Raw genomic sequence first — 13593 nt, 5'->3', positions numbered from 1 at the left:
AGCGTGATTCTCGCTTAAACACAATTAACCAAAATAAGGGGGGGGGTAACCTCCCCTAGATCCGCCACTGCTGAATTTCAGGCTACATACCTACCTGAATAACTGTCTTATAACGCGAGAAACAGCCTCTGAAATCGATCGGGCAAGAGACGCTGGGTCAGCCATTCATACTTTCATTCTTTCTAAATAACGAATTCACATACTCAGTGAAGTTCATTATTTCTAAGTAATAAATTTACACTCAGCGAGATGAAACTTCACTATTTCTAAATAATGAGTTTCTAAATAACGAGTTTACACACACGTTTAATTCATTATTTCTAAATAATAAATTTACAGTCGGCGAGATGAAACTTCATTATTTCTAAATAATGAATTTACACACTCAATGAAGTTCATATTTATAAATAATAAATTTACATTCGGCGAGGTGAAATTCATTATTTCTAAATAATGAATTTACGCACTCAGTGAAGTTCATTATTTCTAAATGATGAATTTACACACTCAGTGAAGTTCATTATTTCTAAATAATAAATTTACACTGGGCGAGGAGAAATTCATTATTTCTAAACAATGGATTTACACACTCAGTGAAATTCATTATTTCTAAATAATAAATTTACACTCGGTGAGGTGAAATTTATTATTTCTAAATAATGAATTTACACTCCCGGCGAAGTAATTTATTTATAAATAATGGGATTTACAAACTTTATGATATGTAAATAACTATTTTAGAGATGACCTGATATATAAATAATTGAAGTTGTTTAATTTATTATTTATATATAATAACTCTATGGTAAAAGATTATTTATAAATCAGGACGTACCTAAAATAATTATATACATATCAACGAACAAGTTCTTGTGTCTTATTTATAAACAAATTTTGTAACATTTCCAATTATTTATAAATAAGGGGGAAATGACATAAATTCGGTCTAAATAATAAATTTACAAACGGCGCCCCATAAAACAGACCGTGAAGTTTGGATTACTGTAAATTCAGTTCAACGGTAATTTGCTTCGCTTTTGATTTTTCATTCAACTGTTCGCACGGCGGTGCACTCATCATGTGATCATGAGATCATGTAGTTTTGGCGCCCGGAAATCACCTCACTTTCCGGTCGTTTCTTAAACTTAAATAAAAATTTAGCAAAACCGAAGGTTGAGAATTTAATAAAACAATTATTCCATTCGCGCTTGTTGGATATGAGATTGGTTATAGCCAACTCGGCCCTACGGGCCTCGTTGGCTATTTACCATCTCATATCCAACGCGCGCTCATGGAATAATTGTTAAATATTCCATGATGGCTAAGCCAATGAAAACGCTTGAGTTGCATTATCCGATGATCCAGTTTTAAATAATATCATATACAGACTTCCGATATTTCACAGCTGATATTTGTGTACTGTTTCAGCCAAATTGACTTTTCTTGAACACTGTTGTTTAGTTTCATAGATCGCTAGCACCAAAGTAACGGCAAAATCGAAACGGTTTCGTTTGAGCGAAGAACGTCCAAAAACTCAGGGATTTCAGATTGGTTGGAAAGAAAGACACTGTTCAAACTTCAACTTTGTAGTGTATGTCCAATAAATTTAGCCGTGTTACCTGACGGTCCAGTACGGCACTCAGTAGAACTATAATATCAGAAAAAAGTGTACATAAAATACACTTGCCAATAGACGCTTATAGGTAGTTTTAACTTACCATAAAAGTGACTGTCCTCCTGTCAATGACCTTCAGCGCGTAGTAGTGTGTGTTGCCGCCTTGTTTATTAGTGTATTGGATGCATTTCTTTCCTCTGGTATCCTCAATCGTAAATTCTTTGAAATATAAAATACACTATCAAGGAAACCTCTGAAATCAATTTCAGTTAAAATTATAATTAAACAAGACTCAATAGCACGCAATCAAAAAAGGCAGCTCAGCTGCATCACTGAGAAAGCAATAATCTCCTTAAATTTGGGACCTTAAGTAATAACATTATAGTATACACTGTGGCGTAACGTAATTTTGACTGAGACTTACTAGTTGTTAAGCTCTTTGTAGATGTACCATCGCATCTTGCCTGGGTTGCACCTCCAACAAAGTGAATCTGTAAAAGATTACCAGCTTGACAGTCGTCTTCTTTTCTTAAAAATGACTGAAGGCTGATAGCTGTTGCAGTTCTCCGTCCGTTTGGCCTGGCTTCCACAGGGACCAGTAAACACATAACTGCAGCCTGTATATGTCCAATTATAGCATGGTCATTCATTGATTAATACATCGATAAATGTCGTTTGTTAAAATTGAACACGAATTATAGAACTTTGTGCTCGTCATATTTTTTTGTCTCGCACTCCTTTGAAATACGCTCTTGAACGTCCGAAAACTCTATCCGAAACTACCCTTCGGAAACCCGCGTTTCAATCTGGCATTTCAACTCCTGCAAGCAGCAAACATTGTACAGGGCATACCGTATATTTAAAGTTCTGAAAGTTTACATGCCCTAATGGATCATTAAAACGACGCTTAACAAAAAAGAGAGAACTTCAACGAGGGCAAAACACAAAACATAAGACCTTTTAAATTTAAACTTTCAGAATCATAAAATCTAAGATTCTGGTAACGTTAGCCAATATTCCTTACTAAAAAAGTGTATGTGAAATCCATTTAGCCTGATCTATGTCCAGTGATTTCTTTCAGATGAATAACTATAAAATGTTTCAGAGCTACGGCTTTCTTTTATACCATGGTTCATTTAATTTTATTTGCACTATATAATTCATAAAAAATGAATGGAATTTGTTCGACAGCGGACCTGATTCTAAAAAGCATTACGTAATGATGTCAGGTATTTTTCTTTCAGCTACGGTCAGTTGAGATCAGGTTGTTCATATAACCGGTATTTCAAGGGGAGCAGTTAAGTTTCGATGGAAGTTTTAAGAACAAACAAACTTCCGCTGAGGTAGATCGTATTAAGAAGCAATATAAGATCGATTAATCGGTTCAATTAGCTAAACACCCAACAATTTGCATGGAAAAAATTGAGATCGTAAGGGCCCCAAAAAGGTTTAAATCGACTGATTTTCTTTCACGTCAACCTCATTGAGACCCTCATTGAATACAGCTCGTTCCATGCAAAAGGTCGCATCGGACAGAATTAATTCACTCCCTATGAAGTATGTTGCTTTAGCATGCAAAAGCATTCATTGCAAAGATCTGTTTACTCTGTAAGGTACACAGATTGACCCACCCCCCCCCCCTTCCACCTCTTCCTTCCCCATTCAATGTTGAACCCTTCTGATATAAGGACTACTCGTGCAGTACGCTTGAGAGCTCATCGTTGCCGGGAATTGAGGGGAATCGAAGTACGGAAGATATTTGGCAAATGTACCAACACTTTCGGCAACTTTACCGTAGTAATGTTCTTCAATGCATGTCACGCACAACACGTATGGTCTCACCCCCCCCCCCCCCCCCCAAGAATATTGTTCATAACATATTATCTACGTGCTCATTCAAAAACGCGTTTTTTCCCCTTCATGCGTGAGTATGATTCGGTAAATTAATTTATGCGAAAATGTGGTCAACGAAGTGTCAATTTTGCAAGTTCCTACCATAGTTTTGCTCTTACTCATCCGTGAGCAGAAGATGTTTCTAATCCTATTAATGCTGGGGGGTTACACTGGCGTTAACTAACAGGAAATGTTTATCTCGTAAACTAGCGAAAAGATGATTTGTATGATGTTTCTCAAGTTGCTTTTAACAAGAACATTTATTTGCATTCTCACCCGGTTTCTATATGCAAACAAACAGAAATTCGATCATGTTTTTACCCCGGCAATCATGATGGCAAGGTTAGGCGTAATACCGTCCAATATACAAGGTCTTCCTGTATTTTTCAAAACAGTGTCTCAAAGACTGAGAGGAACCGCTAGTACCGGGCGCTCTCAACGCTTCCCGAACATTTTAGGCTCTACGTCCTGCCGACTCCTCTACCCTTCGCCGGGCATCGATGAGTTTACAGTGAAAGCTTTTCAAAACAATTCATCAAGTATCCTTCATTATTTTGAAGAACTATTCTTTCATAAGAGATTGAATTTGATAGAACTGATATTGAGTACCATTTGAGTTACCCTTGTGGTTTTTCAGGAAACAGTGGAGTAGTCAAATCCACCCACATTCTATTGCTAATTTGATAATGATGTCAAGATGGCACCGAAAAGTGCTATTTTTAGCGTTGATGTTAATTGAAAACCTTTAGTGGGCGGTAATTTGTGATAATGGGTAATCACTAATTGGTATAAATATTCTTATTTAAATTTATCTTTCATTCTGTGTTGTTTATATAATAACCTTAAACGGCGGCTGCATTTGGTCGGAGGTACTTTTCCTAAATTAGAGGTTTGGGGGTTTGCGTGTCCGGCTTTGATGCACGTGGGATATCGATCCATTGTTTATGTATTTTGCTGTAATCTTATTAATGTCAATTAAAACATATCTTGGGCCTGGCTGATCCACGGCCACGTGCTCATGCCTGAAAACCTTTGTGTGCGTTCGGTTGTGTAGTGAAGGCAAAATCGTGTGTTTATTATAATATTGTAGCGTGACGAAAACAAGAAATCCAAAATAAATTATATATCTGCCCTTTTCGAGCCTTTACTCGGGTTCTAATTATCCGTATATCCTACCGTACGGCCCGCTAAAATTTAAAGCTGTTTTTGTTGCCAAAATGTTTTGTGATTTATTGCCAAGTGTCCTTAACTTTTTAAGCAAGTAATAGTTTAAAACTTTCTTTTACTTCTAGAATTGTCTACTGAAGTCTGCTAACGACTTAAGAGTCACTTATTAAACAACGATTTCAAAATGCAAAATGTCGAATGTTCTTTGGTTAACTTCCTCATGCAGTCTTTCTATCATACATGAAGGTTCAGCAACTTTCATTTTCATTTTCGACAAACTGGGACTTTGATTGAGCCGCCGGCGCTAAATTACAAAGCTAAACAGAAAACGTTCCTCAGACAGTAGAGAAAACGAGCTGAAAGTATCCGCATGGGCTTATGTTCTATTAGTTTACGGATTCACTACTTTTCAAAAGCTATACTTTTACCATCAGAAAGAGGAAAGGTCAATTGAACAGTATTTTATTCTTGCCATTGCTTTATTTTTCCTTTTTTATCATATGGGTATTTCCGATATGACACTTATAGAAGGCGTCAAATAAATTTTCAATGGATTTCAGACTTTGGAAGAACTCCCAAAACGCAAATTTCGAAAACATCTGCTCAGGATCGTACTGTTCTCTGAGACTCCTGAGAGAGACTCCCACTCCAACACATACCTCTTAATAACTGAGTTCGAGGGCCGTACTGTAAGTTACGGACGGAGTTTTCTCCCCATCGATTTATATGGCCTAAGCGCGAACGCGCGGGCCATAAATCGAAGGAGAACAACGAGGATCCGTAACTTACAGTACGGACCGAGTAAACGATGTTAGTAAGATATTTATTATATCTCTACTGTGTGTCTGACGGGTTCGGGAACGATTTCTATTCACACGGAACTGCTTCAAATTTCTGACGCACCTCGAAAGCTAAACGAGTCAAATTGAAATCGTTGCTAAGTGACTCTTAAGTCGTTAGCAGGTTTTAGTGCACAAATCAGAAGTAAAGGAGAGTTTTAAACTTTTACTTGCTAAAAACGTTAAGAACACTTGGCGATAAATCGCGAAACATTTTGGCAACAAAAACAGCTTTAAATTTGACGGGCTGTACAGCAGAGTACGGACCGCTAAACTGACCAATCACAGAGCTCGCACTAACTGAGAGATATAATAAAAGTGTCCTATTGTAAACTTCCCACGACAATATTAATTAGGATAAGTTCTTTAATAGATATAATCGCTGCGATCGATAAAAAAATGTTCAGCGATCGTTACGATACTATGGAAAGCACTATCCAGCGACATTGTGCTGCGTCGGCTGAGGAGAGTCAATAAAGGTGATCTGGAAAAGAAGACAAATCGAGCATTAGCTATCGTCTACCGTTTTTAAAATAGTAACATCAAGCGACTGACTCGAACATCACCCTTTCTATGAACCTGCGATCAAGTCAATTTTTCATGCTATTGATCCTTTCCACAAGGTCGTATGATCGCCGGTCGATTTAAGTGTCACTATAAAACCGGGTGCTCTAATCAGTTGAGCGTGAGTCTTTTTGACCATCGAGTCTAAGGTCGCGCCACACCGTACGCCGGAGAAATTTGGAAACGGTGTTTTCACTCTCAAAACGTCGGAGGAAATTACTGCTCATTTTGGATTTGTGTTTCAGGAAACTCGTCATCGGTTTCGAAAAGATCCTTTTTCAAACTGTTTTCCATCCACATGCACTAAAACGAAAAGTCGGCGTTTTCACTGGGCGTTTTAAAATTCCTCCGGTTTGAAGAACCTTTTCGAAAAGCTCCGTTTTCGTGAAGGATTAGTGTTGACTGTAGGCCAAACCGTAGAAATAAAGCTGCGTTTTCAAATTTCAAAGTGTGGCCCGCCTTTACTCAGAGCACTAACTTACTCACGCCTTAGGATTTACGTTCACCGCCAACCGTTTGATTGACAGCACCTCAAAACAGTGCACTCGTCGGAAGATAATAGCAGGTCTTGAATGGGCGGTTACGTAACATATCAAACACGAAAGACCGCGTTTGAGGACTTTCGGAGAGGTGAAAATACGACACGTAGCGGAGCGGAGGTGTTTGGAGGCCAAACACTGTCTTTAATAAGTCCAAGGGAATATATTTTCTATATATATATTTCTTTTGCTGTGTGATATTCTCTGTATTATGCAAAGTAAAATGGTTGTTGTTGTTCTTGTTGTTGTTATATATGTAAGATCGCGTAAACAACGCGCGCGCGTAAACAACTGCGAATTTCCAATCACAAAATTCAATCCTTGAAATTTTGTTTAAGCGTAAAGTGGAAACCGTTGGAAACTGTTTTCCGCGTTTATTTCAGTTAGAATTCTACTGAAACAATTAGATTATTCACTCTCGATTTCTATGCGGTGATAGTTGATGAGGCCGAAGGCAGAAGGCCTCATCAACTATCACCTCATAGAAATTTCTGGCTAATAATCTAATTGCATGTTAAATAGTGTCTGCGCGAGATCGTACCACTTGATCAGTTTTGGCAAATGACGATGTAGGAAAATTTAGCGGTGAACTGTATAAACAATACCAGACGAAGATAAGCAAGGCCGATTAAACAGTAATCAGACTTGCTTATCTTCCTCTGTTATTCATTCAACTTATAGCTGATAAGATCTTCTACAGCTAGAGGATCCGGTACTTCTATTTCGCCACGGTGGTCCTTACAAAAATTTAAGTTCGTCTTATATAAACAATAGCTTCCATTTGGCGCGGCAATGTGCTAGGATATTTGTCAGCGGACATTATATGTTCCGAGAAGCGAACAGTTTTCCGAGAACGTAGCTCGAGGAAAACTGTGAGCTTCGAGGAACAGATAATGCAACCTTGTGCCCGGGCTCTCACTTCTCTGCCTCCCTTGGTCGTTGGAAGAAAGACCCTGGTTGCGGCTGGTCACTTGACCACCTGTGTGGGTAGACTCAAGAATAATTTTTTTCGATCTCAAATGAAGCGAAAGAAAGGCGATCACTGGTCATCGCTATGTTAAACGACACACGGGCAAATACACCTTTAAAATTCTCCAGTCTTATCCTAAGGTTCACACAGGTCAAACGAAATATATCTACATATATCCAGCGTATTGGCTCCAAGAGGTAACACTGTTTTGCTGTTTCATGTTTCCTGAATTAACCTCACGGTACGTTGGTCGCTATATAAAACGGTGTTTTATTTACCATTTTGCAAAATATAATTCTTGACTAAGGAACCGCGTTTAGGCATGTGTCTAAATATAAACTTACATAAACCTGATGCAAATGAAATATAAGTGCAGGCCTACTCAACAAAACTGTAAATCATTTTACATTGCTGTAAATCAAATGCAAGTCTGAACTACAAGCTGAGAAATTTCTAAAATGTGATTGGCTAAGACCAGTAGTATTTAAGCCAAATTTGAAATACTTACATGTAAAAAATTACAGCCAGTTTCCATGGTAACTGAAAAATTATTGTTTCTAATTTTAAAACAATGGCGGATAGATTTCCCGATTGTGACGCGAAAGAACTACAACAATTTAAGGAAAATGCAGAAAATTCGAACACAAAGAAAAGCACTAAGACCTGGCTTACTGTTTGGACCACATGGGCTGAAGAAAAAGGATACAGTCCAGATATTGTAAGCCACGAAGCCAAGGAACTTGACGAGATGCTTCAGAAGTTTTTCGCCGAGGTGAGAAAGAAGGATGGTTCAGACTACGAGCCAGACAGTTTGCGGGTAATGATAGCGTCCCCGGACCGTCATTTAAAGGATCCAGGCAGCAGCCCATTGCCAAGGACAGAGAGTTTGTCAACAGTCGCAAAGTACTCGAAGGGAAAGCTCGCTTCCTCCGTGAACAGGGCTACGGCAAACGTCCCTGTGCATCAAAAGCACTAACCACTGAAGATGAAGAGCTGTTGTGGTCCAAAGGGCTCCTTGGCAGCCAGTCTCCGAAGTCCCTAATAACCACAATGTGGTTTCTTTTGACGCAGCATTCCGGATTACGAGGCTGTCAGGAACACCATGACATGTATGTCGAAGATTTTTCATTCACCAAAGACGACAATGGCGTCGAGTACATCACGTACGAAGAAAATCCCGCAAAAACGCGTCAGGGCGGCCTTCGCAAAAAAAGAAGAGTGGTTCAGCCGAAAATGTTTGCAACTGGTGGGCCAAGATGTCCAGTCAAGCTTCTAAAGACGTTCCTGTCACACAGACCCGAGGAAATGAAAAACAGTGGGCCATTTTACCTCGCGGTGATTGAGCGCCCTAAGTCTCAAGTGTGGTATAAGCGACAGAGAATGGGGATCCACAGCATTAATTCCTTCATGAAATCTATGGCTCTTCAGGGCGAGATTGAAGGTAAACGGCTCACAAACCACAGTGCACGCAAAACGCTGGTGAAGAAACTCAAAGCTGCCAACCAACCTCGCTCCGCGATTATTGGCGTCACTGGCCATACAAACGAGCGCTCTTTAGCCGCCTACGAGGAAGGCGATGAGAATGAACAACGGCTGATTTCCTCAATCATAAGCTCTGACGGTCAGGCAAGCACGTCCAACCAACGCCGTCCTCTTCAGAATGTTGGCCTTTCCTCTGATGTGGAAAACACGCTAATGATGAATGAAGAGCGGTTGACTACAATCAACAATTTCCACGGCTGTCAAGTGACCATCAACTACCAGCTTAGCTAGAAGTTTCCCGAGCCGAGGTGCAGTGTTCCACAGGCAGAATCGATTGCAGATGATTGTTAAACTTTGATTGATGAGCCTATTAAAAACTTTCACTCTTTAGAACTGAGATTTACAGACATTCGAGTACAGTTTCATCACAGTTGTGTGATGTGTGACCATATGTGATGTTTAAGCGATCACATGTTTAACCACATGTCATTGTAAAGCCATTCAACTGCGCGTGACTAAACAAAAATATGTGTGTTATATGAAATGCAAAATTTCTTTGCCTTGTAGTATAAACAAAAACTAGCTGGGTTTCTTCGGGGTATTTGGGATAAATACCGGCTCGTGATATTTCAAAACTCCCCAAATATCACTCGCCCCGGCGGCTCGTGATATTTTGGTGAATTTTGAAATATCACTCGCGGTATTTATCCCAAATACCCCTAGAAACCGTGCTATTTCCTATACTAATTGGCCGTGTAACAGAAACACTTTTTAACATCCAAACAGTACCGCATAAAAAAGAAAATAAATTACCTCCAAATACAAAGATTCAAGAGACTGATCGACTGGTTTCACTTCGATTCGGTACGAGACGTTTTAAATGTGCGAACCGTCGAAAAGTTAGAGCTCCATTCGGCTGCTGAATTTCTTTGTGAACGAAAGTCAGTCAGCTCGAGGTTTTCAAACCCACAGAGTTTGCGGCAATCAAACACTCTGCCACCCTCCCGCCCAACAGATTTTTTTACCACCCAGATTCTGGGTGGTCACGTGACCAGCCGCAACCAAGGGTCTTTCTTGCAACGACCAAGGGAGGAAGAAGAGCGAGAGAGCCTGGGAACGAGGTTGCATATAATGTCCAAGGACAAATATCCGAGCATATTTTCGCGCCAAATCTGATTGCACTCTTATTAGTAGAATTTTACTTGTAGGTAAATATTCTGTATATGGTGATAATTTTATAGTTTTGGCAGAAAACATGTTCGCATGTTCGTTCACATGGACGTTGAACTGTGTAACAAGTTCACGGAAATAAATCAACAGTGCTAAACAACCACGAGGGAAGTTTACCCCGCTTCCTCTTTTGATAGAGTAATTTTACTTCTTACCCACCCTCCTTAGTAAGTAATTTTTCACTATGTATCCTCCCAGCCGGCCAAATTATTGTAGTACTGGCAAGAATTATAAATTAAAAAATCATAAACACTACTAAATAATACGCATGTTGATTTTATTAAACAATTTTGTTCCAAACAAAAACTAAGGAGTTAACGGAGAAGTAAACTCGTCAAAATCTATGCTCATAAAGACCGGGTATCCAAACCTCCCCAAGGGCTGTGATTTTCTTTGTTTTAACTTGATGAATTATCAATAAGTTTGATGACCTATTTTCTCAAAACGATATTATGAATCTGATTACTATGAACTTTTGCTTCAAGCTTATATTAATTTATTTATCTTTAACAATTATTCGCCGAAGGTTTAATACAATTACTCAGGTGACTATAGAAATACCTAAGTAAAGGATCGATCGAAAAATGTTAAATTTTATTTCTTATTGTCATCCGTCAACTAACAACTACAGGTACAGATCCCATAGTTTAATACATCATATTGGTCAAAACGGCAAGTGTTTTTCGCCCATTTTAAAACGTCCGGCCTCTAAGAAAAAGCAAAAGGCAGGCTAAAATTGTCTCAAAGTCAGTGGTAAATTCGGTTTGTTGTTGAAACCATCCTGTCAGATAAATAGAGTAAATAACTAAAGAGTTGCGAAAATTTAATAGTTGCTTTGATTTACTCGTGTATATCGACATAAGCGACATTTTCAAGTAAATTTAAAAAGGTTTCTTTGTTATATTTAGCACTATTTTCACATCTTACCTTTGAAAAGTGTCAGTCCAAACTTTCAGCTGTATTTTTGGTGTTTCTCGGAATAGCATTTTCTTTCCTTATCTTAATTTCTTTTTCAGAGACATTGAGAAAGCGCGAGGCGACCATTTTAAAAATTAGAGGGGGGGTGAAAGTATAGCAGAATATAACGCCATTCTCGACCAATGAGAGCGCGAGAATTTCTATAATCATCTGAGTAATTATACTTATTATATTTATTTATTCTCTGATTCATTGATTCAATGAGCGATCGGTCGCGACCGATCGTTTGATTAATTGATTCATGATCTCCATCTAAATTTACAGCGCCTATCACCGATGTTGGCGCAGATTAGAGACAATCCATCATCAGTGCACTTTTTACTTACTCCAAGGTACAAATTAGTGTTCTTAGCTAGCGTTTGTTTATAATATCTATAAGGTGGTTGCCTTTCTTCATCAAACAGGAACGCATCAGCAGTTGAAGAGTTACATCGTTCATTCTGTGAAAGAAAACAAAAACTCAATAAACATTTCCCTCAGAGAAAACTCTCATTTTACTTAGCTAAACATACGTTTACTTGTTGCCAACAAGAGCCTATGGTGGTCTTTTGTTGTTGCCAACGAATATTGTCATTTATTATATAGACACGGGTGTTTTACTGGAAAGAGCACCACTCATAAAATTCATACGCACTACACCCGGAACCCGAGTGACTTATTTTCCACGTTCTCACTATATTTTACCGCTCGAAAATAAAATTGTTATCTTCCCGCCGCTGTGGAATTATTCCAAAAGCGCGCGTTGGATATGAGATAATAGAAAGCCAACGAGGCTCGTCGCCGAGTTGACTATAATCCTCTTATATCCAACAAGCGCGAGTGCAATAATTGTTTCATTAAAAGCGCCCCTAAAATATAGAAAACTAAACTAAAATGAATATAAAAACGCCCCAAAATTAAAAATACTTATGCGTAGGCTTATCACACTGATATTTGTACCGTATGGTATAATTACCCATATTCCATGATGGCTAAGTCAATGAAAACGCTTCAGTTGCATTATCCAATGATCCAGTTTTAAATAATATCACATATAGACTTCTGATATTTCACAGCTGATATTTGTGCAATGTTTCAGCCAAATTGACTTTTCTTGAACACTGTTGTTTAGTTGCATAGATCGCTCGCACCAAAATAACGGCAAAATCGAAACGGTTTCGTTTGAGCGAAGAACGTCCACAAACTCAGGGATTTCAGATTAGTTGGAAAGAAAGACACTGTTCAAACTTCAACTTTGTAATGTATGTCCAATAAATTTAGCCGTGTTACCTGACGGTCCGCTACGGCACTCAGTAGAGCTATAATATCAGAAAAAAATGTTTATAAAATACACTTGCCAATAGACGCTTAGAAATAGTTTTAACTCACCATAAAAGTGACCGTCGGCGTGACCGTCGCCCGGTCAATGACCTTCAGCGCATAGTACCGTGTGTTACCGCCTTGTTTATCAGTGTATTGAATACATTTCTTTCCTCTGGTATCCTCAATCGTAAATTCTTTGAAATACAAAGTACACTATTAGGGAACACTTCTGAAAACAATTTCAGTTAAAATTATAACTAAACAAGACTCAATAGTATGAAATCAAAAAAAGGCAGCTCAGCTGCATGAGAAAGCAACAATCTCCGTACGTAAATTTTGGACCTTAAGCAATAACACGACACACTGGGGGCGGGGGGGAGGTGATGTAGTTTTGACTGAGACTTACTAGTTGTTAAGCTCTTTGTAGATGTACCATCGCATTTTGCCTGGGTTCTACCTCCATCAAAGTGAATCTGTAAAAGATTACCGGCTTGACAGTCGTCTACTTTTCTTAAAAATGACTGAAGGCTGATGGCTGTTGCAGTTCTCCGTCTGTTTGGCCTGGCTTCCACAGGGACCAGTAAGCACATAACTGCAGCCTACATGCGGATGAGGAAGTGATATCTTCAATTTTAACCTGGTCATTGACTATTAATAAGTCGTGACACCGTGTTGTCGTTAAAATTTCAGAAGAATTAAAAATCTTTGATGTCACGTCTCCATGATATTTTTTCTAAAACAACGTAACATGCCCTAATGGATAATAAACAGGACTTTTAGCAAAAAAGAAAGAAACTTAACGAGGGTGAAATACAAAAGATTAGACATTTTAAAGTTAAACTTTTATGAGTTATAAAATCTAAGATTGGAAGAACCTTAGCCATTATTCCTTACTAGAAAAGTATATGTGAAATCCATTTAGCCTGCTCTCTGTCCAATTATTACTTTCAGATGAATAACTATGAAATGTTTCAGAGCTGGGGCTTTCTTTTATATCACGGTTCATTTAATTTT

At 38.5% G+C, this 13593-nt stretch overlaps 1 pseudogene; it reads left to right on the top strand.

Annotated features, from left to right (window-relative positions):
- Positions 1-8035: 8035 nt before the first annotated feature.
- On the top strand, positions 8036-9661 carry LOC149098165 (uncharacterized protein KIAA1958-like; annotated as a pseudogene).
- Positions 9662-13593: the final 3932 nt, after the last annotated feature.

Source organism: Orbicella faveolata, unplaced genomic scaffold (genome assembly GCF_042242905.1).
Source record: "Orbicella faveolata isolate gen_17 unplaced genomic scaffold, um_ofav_v1 contig_46, whole genome shotgun sequence".
NCBI lineage: Eukaryota > Metazoa > Cnidaria > Anthozoa > Scleractinia > Merulinidae > Orbicella > Orbicella faveolata.
This window is presented reverse-complemented; position numbering and strand designations above follow the sequence as displayed.